The sequence below is a fragment of the Neophocaena asiaeorientalis genome, unplaced genomic scaffold (assembly GCF_003031525.2).
Source record: "Neophocaena asiaeorientalis asiaeorientalis breed wild unplaced genomic scaffold, Neophocaena_asiaeorientalis_V1.1 scaffold40, whole genome shotgun sequence".
In the NCBI taxonomy this organism is placed as follows: Eukaryota; Metazoa; Chordata; class Mammalia; order Artiodactyla; family Phocoenidae; genus Neophocaena; species Neophocaena asiaeorientalis.
In genome coordinates this window covers 813,120-823,725 of record NW_020185335.1, presented here as the reverse complement: position 1 = coordinate 823,725, position 10,606 = coordinate 813,120, and positions in this window count along the sequence as shown.

Genomic DNA, 10,606 nt, shown 5'->3' with positions numbered 1-10,606 from the left:
CCTCCCGCAGTCTCCGCCCGCGGAGGGGCTTCCTAGTGTGTGGAAACTTTTCCTCCTTCACAGCTCCCTCCCACTGGTGCAGGTGCCGTCCTTATTCTTTTGTCTCTGTTTTTTCTTTTGCCCTACCCAGTTACGTGGGGAGTTTCTTGCCTTTTGGGAGGTCTGAGGTCTTCTGCCAGCCTTCAGTAGGAGTTCTGTAGGAGTTGTTCCACGTGTGGATGTATTTCTGGTGTATCCGTGGGAGGAAGGCGATCTCCGCGTCTTACTCTTCCGCCATCTTCAAGGTCCCCCCTTTATTTTATTCTTGCTGTATATTACAAGACTTTTTTCTTTTCCTTCGTTCTTGGTCTGGCTACACTTGCACACAGGACGCTGCACAGAGAGGCTTCATACCCGTGCCTTCAGACCAGAGCTCCTGGTGCAAAATGGCCGCTCTGTATTTTTGAAAAGCAGCCCCGAGGCTATTTCTTAATGTTAGTTTCTTTTAAATCTGGGGAGGCTACAGTTTTCAAAACCATCAAGTTCTGATTCCTTAAAAAACGTTTTTTTAATTGTGGTAAAACACACTTAACAAAATACTATAGACTTGGTGGCTTAAAAAATAGAGATTTATTTTCTCACAGTTTTGGAGGATGGAAATCCAAGATCAGGGTGCCCACATAGTCAGATTCTGGTGAGAGCTCTCTTCTTGACTTTCAGATCCCAGCCTTCTTGCTGTGCCCTCACGTGGAAGAGAGAGTGCTCTGGTACTTCCTCTTCTTTTAAGGGTACCGGTTCTATCTGATTAGGGCTCCACATTTATGACCTCATTTAACCTTAGTCACCCCTTTAGAGGCCCTATTTCCAATTCACTTATATGAAAGGGTAGGGCTTCAACATATGAATTTGGGAAGGGGACACAATCCAGTCTATGACAGCCATATATGTGAGGGTTTATTTCTGGACTTTCTATTCCATTTCTTTGGTCTATATGTCTGACTTTCTATTCTGTTTCTTTGGTCTATATGTATGTCTTTATGTCTGTACCACAGTATTTTGATTACTATAGCTTTATAGTAAATTTTGAAATCATAAGTGTGAGTCCTCGAACTTTATTGTAGTATTTCAAGATTTTTTATAGCTAGTCTGAGTCCCATGAGATTCCATATGAATTTTAGGTTTCTTTTTCTCCAAAAAATCTTTGGGATTTTGATGAAATCTGTAGATCACTTTGACATCTTAAGAACATTGTCTTCCAATCTATGAGCTTGGGATGTGTTTCCATTTATTTATGTCTTCTTTAATTTCTATTTTTTTCTAGATATAAATGACATATAACATTGTGTAAATTCAAGGTATACATGCAATGACTTGATCTATGTATATATTGCAAAGTGACTACCACAATAAGGTAGTTAACACACCCATCACCCCACGTAGTTACCACTGTGTGTATGCGTGTGTAGTGAGAACTTTTAAGATTTACTCTCTTAGCCGTTTTCAAGTATATGGTATTGTGAACTATAGCCACCATGATGTACTAGATCCCCAGAACTTATAAATGGAAGTTTGTACCTTTTACAACCTTCAATCATTTTCCCTGCCCCTGGAAAACACCAGTCTGTTCTCTGTTTCTACGAGTTTGGTTCCTGTAGATTCTATACATGAGTGAGATTATGCAGTGTCTTTCTTTGTCTGATTTATTTCATCTAGCATAATGGCCTCACATGGTAGGATTTCCTTCTGTTGTTTTTTTTTTTTTTTTTAATAAATAAATTTATTTATTTATTTTTGGCTGCGTTGGGTCATCGTTGCTGTGTGCGGGGTTTCTCTAGTTGCGGCAAGTGGGGGCTACTTCATTGTGGTGCGTGGTCTTCTCATTGCGGTGGCTACTCTTGTTGCGGAGCATGGGCTCTAGGCGAGCGGGCTTCAGTAGTTGTGGCTCGCGGGCTCTAGAGTGCAGGCTCATTAGTTGTGGTGCACAGGCTTAGTTGCTCCGCAGTGTTTGAGATCTTCCCAGACCAGGGATTGAACCCATGTACCCTGCATTGGCAGGCGGATTTTTAACCACTGCACCACCAGGGATGTCCCTCCTTCTTTTTTATGACTGAATAATATTCCATTGTGTGTGTGTATCACATTTTCTTTATCCATTCATCTGTTGATGGACACAGGTTATTTCCATATCTTGCCTATTGTAAATAATACTGCAGTGAACATGGGGGTGCAAAATATCTCTTTGAGATAGTGATTATATTTCCTTCAGATAAATACCCAGATGCAGAATTGCTGGATTGTACGGTAGTCCTATTTTCAATTTTTTGAGCAAACTTCATACTTTTTTCCCATAGTTTCTGCACTAATTTACATTACCACCAACAGTGTACAAGGGTTCCCTTTTCTCCACATCTTCGTCAACACTTGTTATTTCTTGTCTTTTTGATAGTAGCCATTTTAAAGGTGTGAGGTGATATCTCCATGTGGTTTTGAGTTCCATTTCCCTCATGATTAGTGATGCTGAGAATCTTTTGATGTACCTGTTGTCCGTCTGTATATCTTCTTTTGAAGAATGTCTATTCAGGTCCTTTGCCCATTTCTAATCAGATTATTTGTTTCTTTGCTATTGAATTGTATGAGTTCTTTGTATATTTTGGATATTATCTTCTTATCAGATATATGGTTTGTAAATCTTTCCTCCCATTCTGTAGGTTTCCTTTTCATTTTGTTATTTCTTTTGCTGCACAAAGCCTTTTATTTTGATGTAGTCTCACTTGTTTACTTTTGTTGCTTGTGCTTTTGATGTTATGTCCAAACAATGATTGCCAAGACCAATGCTGAGGAACTTTTCCTCTGTGTTTTCTTCTGGGTGTTTTATGGTTTCAGGTCTTACATTTATGTCTTTAATCCATTGTGAGTTAATTTTTGTGAGCTCTATAAGATATGAGTCAAAGTTCTTTTATGTGTGAATATTCAGTTTTCCCAGTATCTTTACTGAAGCAGTTATCCTTTCCCCATTGAATATTCTTGGTTCCCTTGTCAATCATTAGTTGACCATATATACATGGGTTTATTTCTGGCTCTCAATTCTGTCTCATTGGTCTGTGTCTGTCTTTTTGCCAGTACTATGCTGTTTTGATTGCTGTAGCTTTGTAATATAGTTGGAAATCAGGAAGTATGATGCCTCCAGCTTTGTTCTTCTTAAGATTGCTTCAGCTATTTAGGATCTTTTGTAGTTCTGTATGAGTTTTAGGATTGGTTTTTCTATTTCTATGAAAAATGTCATTAGAATTTTCATAGGGATTGCATTGAATCTATAAATGGCTTTGGGTACTTTGGACATTTAAAAAATATTAATTCTTCCTCTCAATGAACATAGAGTATCTTTTCATTTATTTATGTCTACTTCAGTTGCTTTCCACAGTGTCTCATAGTTTTCAGGAAATTCTTTACTTTCAGCAACGTTTTGTAGTTTTCATTGTACAAGTGTTTAACCTCCTCGGTTAAGTTAATTGCCCGGTATTTTATTCTTTTTGATGCTATTGTAAATGGAATTGTTTTCTTAATTTCCTTTTCAAATTCTTCACTGTTAAACTGTGGAAACACAACTGGTTTTTGAGTATTGATTTGGTATCCTTCTATTTTGCTGAATTTGTTTATTACTTCTAACAGTTTTTTTGGTGGAATATTTTGGGCTTTCTACATATATGATTATGTCTCCTGTGAACAGAAATACTTTTACTTCTGCCTTTTAAATCTGGATAGCTCTTATTTCTTTTTCTTGTTTAATTGCTCTGGCTACAACTTTCAGTACTATATTTAACAGAGGTGCCCAAAGCAGGCATTTTTGCTTTGTTCCTGATTTTAGAGGAAAATCTTTGTTTTCCATGATTGAGTATAATGTATGCTTTGGGTTTTTCATGCATGACTTTTATTATGTTGAGGTAGTTTCTTTCTGCTCCTAGTTTGCTGAATATTTTTTAACATTAAAAGGTGTTGAATTTTGTCAAATGTTTTTTCTGTATCAATTGAGATTATCATGTGGGTCTTTTCCCTTTATTCTGTTAATGTGGTATATTACATTAATCAGTTTTCATATTAAATTAGATTCCAGGAATAATTTCCACTTGGTCATGGGGTATATGCTGAATTAATATGCTGAATTAGGGTTGCTGGTATTTTGTTGAGGATTTTGCATCAGTGTTCATAGGGAACATTAGTTTTTAATTTTCTTGAAGTGCCCTTCTTTGGCTTTGGTATCAGGGCAATGTTGGCCTCTTAGAATGTGTTAGGACATGTTCCTTCCTCTTCCATTTTTTGTAAAAGTTTGAGAAGGATCGTAGTAGATCTTTTTTAAAAGTGTGGATGAATTCACTGGTGAAGTAATCAGATAAAGGGCTTTTCTTTCTCTGGAGGTTTTGATTACTGATTGAATCTCCTTAATAGTTATAGGTCTATTCAGATATTCTATTTATTCATGACTTATTCTTGATAGGTTGTGTGTTTTTAAGAATTTGTCCTTTTCATTTAGGTTATCCAATATGTTGGCATCCAATTGTTCATAGTATTCTCTTATAATCCTTTTTATTTCTGTACAATTGGTAGTGATGTCCCCACATACATATCTGATTTTAGTCATTTGAATCTTCTCTCTTTCTCTCTTTTTATTACTCTCTCTAGCTAAAGGTTGGTCTATTTTGTTAGTCTCTTCAAAGGACCAACTTTTCAATGATTTTCTCTATTGTTTTTCTATTCTGTTTTGTTTATCTCTGTACTAATCTTTATTATTTCCCTCCTTCTGCTAGCTTTGGGTTTACTTTGTTCTTCTTTTTGTTCTCATTTAAGCTATAAAGTTAGGTTGTTGATTTGAGATCTTCTTTTTAAATATAAGTATTTATAGCTATCAATTACCTCCTTTAGCATTGCTTTCATTCTGTGACATAAATTTTGGTATGTTGTATTTGGGTTTTCATTCATTTCTAAGTATTTTATAATTTCCCTTGTAATTTTTTTTTTGACCCATTGGTTTTTTAAGAGTGTGTTGTTTAGTTTCCACAAATTTGTGAATTTTCCAGTTTTCCTTTGCCTACTGATTTCTAAATCTTCCTGTTGTGGTTAGAGAAGATACTTTCTATGATACCCATCTTCTGTCATTTTGTTATCAGTATGCCTTACAGGTATGTCATTCCTCATTTCCTCCATTACTGTCTTCTTTTGTGTATTTTTTTTAAGTAAAATTTCCTTCTCATTTCTTTCTGTATTCTATAGCTGTTTTATTTGTGGTTACCGTGGGAGTTACATTTAACATCCTTAAGTTATAACACTCTAATTTGAATTTATACCAGCCTAACTTCAATAACATACAAAAACTGTAGTCCTGGGGCTTCCCTGGTGGCGCAGTGGTTGAGGGTCCGCCTGCTGATGCAGGGGACACAGGTTCGTGCCCCAGTCTGGGAAGATCCCACGTGCCGCGGAGCAGCTAGGCCCGTGAGCCATGGCCGCTGAGCCTGCGTGTCCGGAGCCTGTTCCCCTCAACGGGAGAGGCCACAACAATGAGAGGCGCGCGTACCGCAAAAAAAAAACAAAACTGTAGTCCTGTACAGCTTTGTCCCCACCCCCTTTCACTTCCTGGCGTTACAGTATTATATGTTTATATATTCTTTGAAAACATAGGCTAATAATTAATCACGCATTAGTTTCTTAAACTGTGTAGAAGACAAAAAGTAGAGTTACAAACCAAAATTACAGTAATGCTAACTTGTAGACTAGTGACTGTTTTCTTAAAATAGATGAACTATTTTTGTCCTTTGTTTTAAATTAATTGAATAAAAAATTAATATTAAAAAGTATCAGTCTCTTACATAGAAAATAAAAAAGTGGAATTTCAAACCAAAGTTAAAATAATGCTAGATTTTGGGCTTCCCTGGTGGCGCAGTGGTTGAGAGTCCACCTGCCAATGCAGGGGACATGGGTTCGTGCCCCGGTCCGGGAAGATCCCACATGCTGCGGAGCAGCTAGGCCCGTGAGCCATGGCCGCTGAGCCTGCATGTCTGGAGCCTGTGCTCCGCAATGGGAGAGGCCACAACAGTGGGAGGCCCGTGTACCGCAAAAAAAAAATAATGCTAGATTTTGTAATTGCCTGTGTATTCACCATTATAGAGATATGTATTTCTTCATACTGCTTCATGTTTCTGTCTAGTGTCATTTCATTTAAAACTGAAAGAGTCCCTTTAGCATTTCTTGTAGGGCAGATTTAGTCGTAATAAACTCCCTATTGTTTATTTAGGAATGTCTTAATTTCTCTCTCACTTTTGAAGGACAGTTTTGCTGGACATAGGGTTCTTGGTTGACAGTTTTTTTCTTACAGACCTTTGAATATATCAGTCCTGGCCTCCAAAGTTTCTGATCATAAGTGTGCTTATAATCTTACTGAGGATCCTTTATGTGTGATGAGTTGCTTCTTTCTTGCTGCTTTCAAGATTTTCTCTTAGTCTTTGGATTTTAACAATTTGATTACATTGTGTCTTGCTCTGATCCTCTTTCAGTTTTTCCTACTTGGAGTTAGTTGAGCCTTTTGGGTGTTTATATTCATTTATTTCATCAAATTTGGGACATTTTCAACGTTAACTCTTCAAATACTTTCTCTGCCCCTTTCTCTGTCTTTTTTCCTTCTGGGACTCCTATCATGATAGTGTATGTTTTTCCAGTTGATGGTGTCCCACAGGTACCTTAAGCCATGTTCACTTTCCTTCAGCCATTTTTCTTTTCCTCATAGTCAATAATTTCAGCTGTCCTATCTTCAAGCTCACTGATTTCTGTGTTCTGCCTGTTCAGATCTGTTTTTGAATGCTTCTAGCGTATTCTTCATTTCAGTTATTGTACTTTGAAGCCCAGAGTTTCTTTTTCATTTCTTTTGCATTTTCTTTCTCTTCGTTGATAGTTCCGCTTTGTTCATATATCATTTTCTTGACTTTAAAATCTTTGTCTGGATTGAAGATGGTGGAAGAGCAAGACGCAGAGATCACCTTCCTCCCCACACATACATCAGGAATACATCTACTTGTGGAACTGCTCCTATAGAACACCTACTGAACGCTGGCAGAAGACCTCAGACCTCCCAAAAGGCAATAAACTCCCCACGTACCTGAGTAGGGCAAAAGAAAAAAGAAAAAACAGAGACAAAGAATAGGGATGGGACCTGCACCAGTGGGAGGGAGCTGTGAAGGAGGAAAGGTTTCCATACACAAGGAAGGCCAGCCCTTAGTGGGCAGACACTGCGGGTGGCAGAGTGGGGAAGCTTTGGAGCGATGGAGGAGAGCGCAGCAACAGGGGTGCAGAGGGCAAAGCGGAGAGATACCCGCACAGAGGATCAGTGCTGACCAGCACTCACCAGTACCATGCCGACCAGCACTCACCAGCACCAGAGGCTTGTCTGCTCACCCGCTGGGGTGGGCGGGGGCTGGGAGCTGAGGCTCGGGCTTTGGAGGTCAGATCCCAGGGAGAGGACTGGGATTGGCTGCGTGAACACAGCCTGAAGGGGTTAGTGCTCCACGGCTAGCCGGGAGGGAGTCTGGAAAAATGTCTAGAACTGCCTAAGAGGCAAGAGACTTTTTCTTGCCTGTTTGTTTCCTGGTGCATGAGGAGAAGGGATTAAGAGTGCAGCTTAAAGGAGCTCCAGAGACGGGCGTGAGCTGCAGCTATCACCGTGGCCCCCAGAGATGGGCATGAGACACTAAGGCTGCTGCTGCTGCCACCAAGAAGCCTGTGTGCAAGCACAGGTCACTCTCCACACCTCCCCTCCCCGGAGCCTGTGTAGCCCGCCACTGCCAGGGTCCCGGGATCCAGGGACAACTTCCCCAGGAGACCACATGGCGGCCTCAGGCTGATGCAGCGTCACGCTGGCCTTTGCTGCCGCAGGCTCGCCCCACATCCATACCCCTCCCTCACCCCGGCCTGAGTGAGCCAGAGCCCCCGAAGCAGCTGCTCTTTTAATCCCGTCCTGTCTGAGCGAAGAACAGATGCCCTTAGGCGACATACACGCAGAGGCGGGTCCAAATCCAAAGCTGAACCCCGAGAGCTGTGCAAACAAAGAAGAGAAAGGGAAATCTCTCCCAGCAGCCTCAGGAGCAGTGGATTAAATCTCCACAATCAACTTGATGTACCTGCATCTGTGGAATACCTGAATAGACAACGAATCATCCCAAATTGAGGAGGTGGACTTTGAGAGTAATATTTATTATTTTTTCCCCTATTCCTCTTTTTGTGAGGGTGTATGTGTATGCTTCTGTGTGAGATTTTGTCTGTATAGCTTTGCTTTCACCATTTGTCCTGGGGTTCTGTCTGTCCATTTTTTGTTGTTTTTTTTTTTAGTTAAAAAAATTTTTTTTAATAATTATTTTTTATTTTAATAACTTTATTTTATTTTTCTTTATTTTATTTTATTTTATCCCCTTTCTTTCTTTTCTTTCTTTCTTATTTTTTCTCCCTTTTATTCTGAGCCATGTGGATGAAAGGCTCTTGGTGCTGCAGCCAGGTAAAAGATATTCCATGCAAATGGAAATCAAAAGAAAGCTCGAGTAGCAATTCTCATATCAGACAAAATAGACTTTAAAATAAAGTCTATTACAAGAGACAGAATCTTTGTCTGGTTAACCTGTCATCTTTGTCAGAGACAGTTTCTGTTGATTCAGTGGACAGTCTGTTGACTTAATTAAAAAGAGTCTTTCTGTTTCCCAGGGTTTTCTCCTTCAATTTGTTAATATGGTTTATCACATTGATAGATTTGTTTATATTGAAGAATCCTTGCATTCCTGGAATAAAACCAACTTGATCATGGTGTATGATCCTTTTAATGTGTTGTTGGCTTCTGTTTGCTAGTATTTTGTTGAGGATTTTTGCATCTATATTCATCAGTGATATTGGCCTGTAGTTTTCTTTGTTTCCTACCTCTGTGTAAGCAATCAGCCTGAATTATAAACTTCATAAAATCCTCTCAAGGCTTTTCTGAGTCTGTACCTTTCCCTTGGTCTGTACAGTGACTTTCTAAATTCCCCTTTATATGTGGTTGCTTCTGAATATTCTAGTCGTTAAATGTCTGGCTCCACAAGGGGGGAGAGGCAAAAATGAAAGGGGGGAAATGGATCCACCCTTTATATCTCCTAGAAGCCACTTAGCTGAAAGGGATGGGCTTGCAGCAGTGGTGGTGAGGGTTGCAACAGTGGCTCCCCATCTCTTTGTCTATATCTTTGCAATCAGAAGCAGAAATCAGCAATCAGAGCATAGATCCTTGATACTGGAGGACAGGGTTTTTATTGCCTACATTGGCTCTGGCAAGTTACCTGCAAGCTGTTCCTTGAACATGTACATGGCTGCCTGCCACTGGTTTAGGGGGTGGGCAATGGGTAGCTGCTACTGAGCTAAGTGCTGAAATTGGCCTAAATTATTGTAATTTAGTGTCCAAGTCTTTCCATGGAAGCTGCAAGCCTTTTAATTGACTCCAGAGTTCCAAAATTTATATCAAGCAGATTCTTCCAGGACAAATGTTGTCTAGATATGGAGATGAATTCCTGGTGCTTCCTACTCCACCATCTTACCATAACTCTCCAGTTCTGATTCATTTTTGTTTAACTATTCTTCTTTACATCTATCTCTCTATTCTCTCATTTTTATTATAAACAGCAAGAAAAAATTAAGTAGTAATCTCAGCAGATTGTTTGGGAATCTCAGGTAGGTCACCCAGTTCATTCAACACATATCCTGCTTTCCATGTTAATGAAGGCAACAGTGTTGCTAAGCTTTCTGCCACTCATTAACAAGGATCCCTCTTTTTATAACCACTAACATGTTCTTCACTTCTTTTGTGCCCTTAATGGCAGCATCCTCAAAGTCCATATTTCTACTAAGAGTCTATTCAAGGCAATTTAAGCTTTCGCTAACATGCTCCTCAAAACCTTTCCAGCCTCTGCCCACTGTCTGCTTCCAAAGCCAAGGCAGCACCCCAGTTCCACAGTTATGAAAATCTGTATTATTTATCTATTGCTATGTAACAGATTGTCCCAAAGCTGTGTCTTTTTAACAATCATTTATCATGCAGTTTTTGTGGGTGAGGAATCTGGTGTGGCTGAGCTAACTCCTCAGGCTCAGAAACTCTCATAAGGCTGCAATCAAATTGTTGGCTGCTGCTGCAGTCATCTTAAGGCTCAAATGTGGGAAGATCCACTTCCAAACTCACTCACATGCTGTTGGCAGGCCTCAGGTTCTCTCACTAGCTATTGGCTAGAAAGAATCAGCTCCTTGCCATGTGGGCCTCTGCAAAAAGCAGCTTACAGTGCAGCAGTTGGTGTCCCTCAGAGTAAGTGAGGGAGAAAGCAAGAGAGTGAATATGATGGAAGCTAGAATTGTTTGTAATTAAATCTTGGAAATAATATCTCATCACTTTTGCCATATTCTTTTGGTTAGAAGAGAGTCACTAGGTCCAGCACACACTTAAGTGGAGAGGATTACACAGGGGCATCAATACCAGGAAGCAGGGATTATTGGGAGCTATTTTAGAGTCTATTTACCTTTTTTTATTATAAAGTAGTCCTTTTACTTTAATCCTTTTTTGCTCTGAGTGCTTGTTTCCCACGAT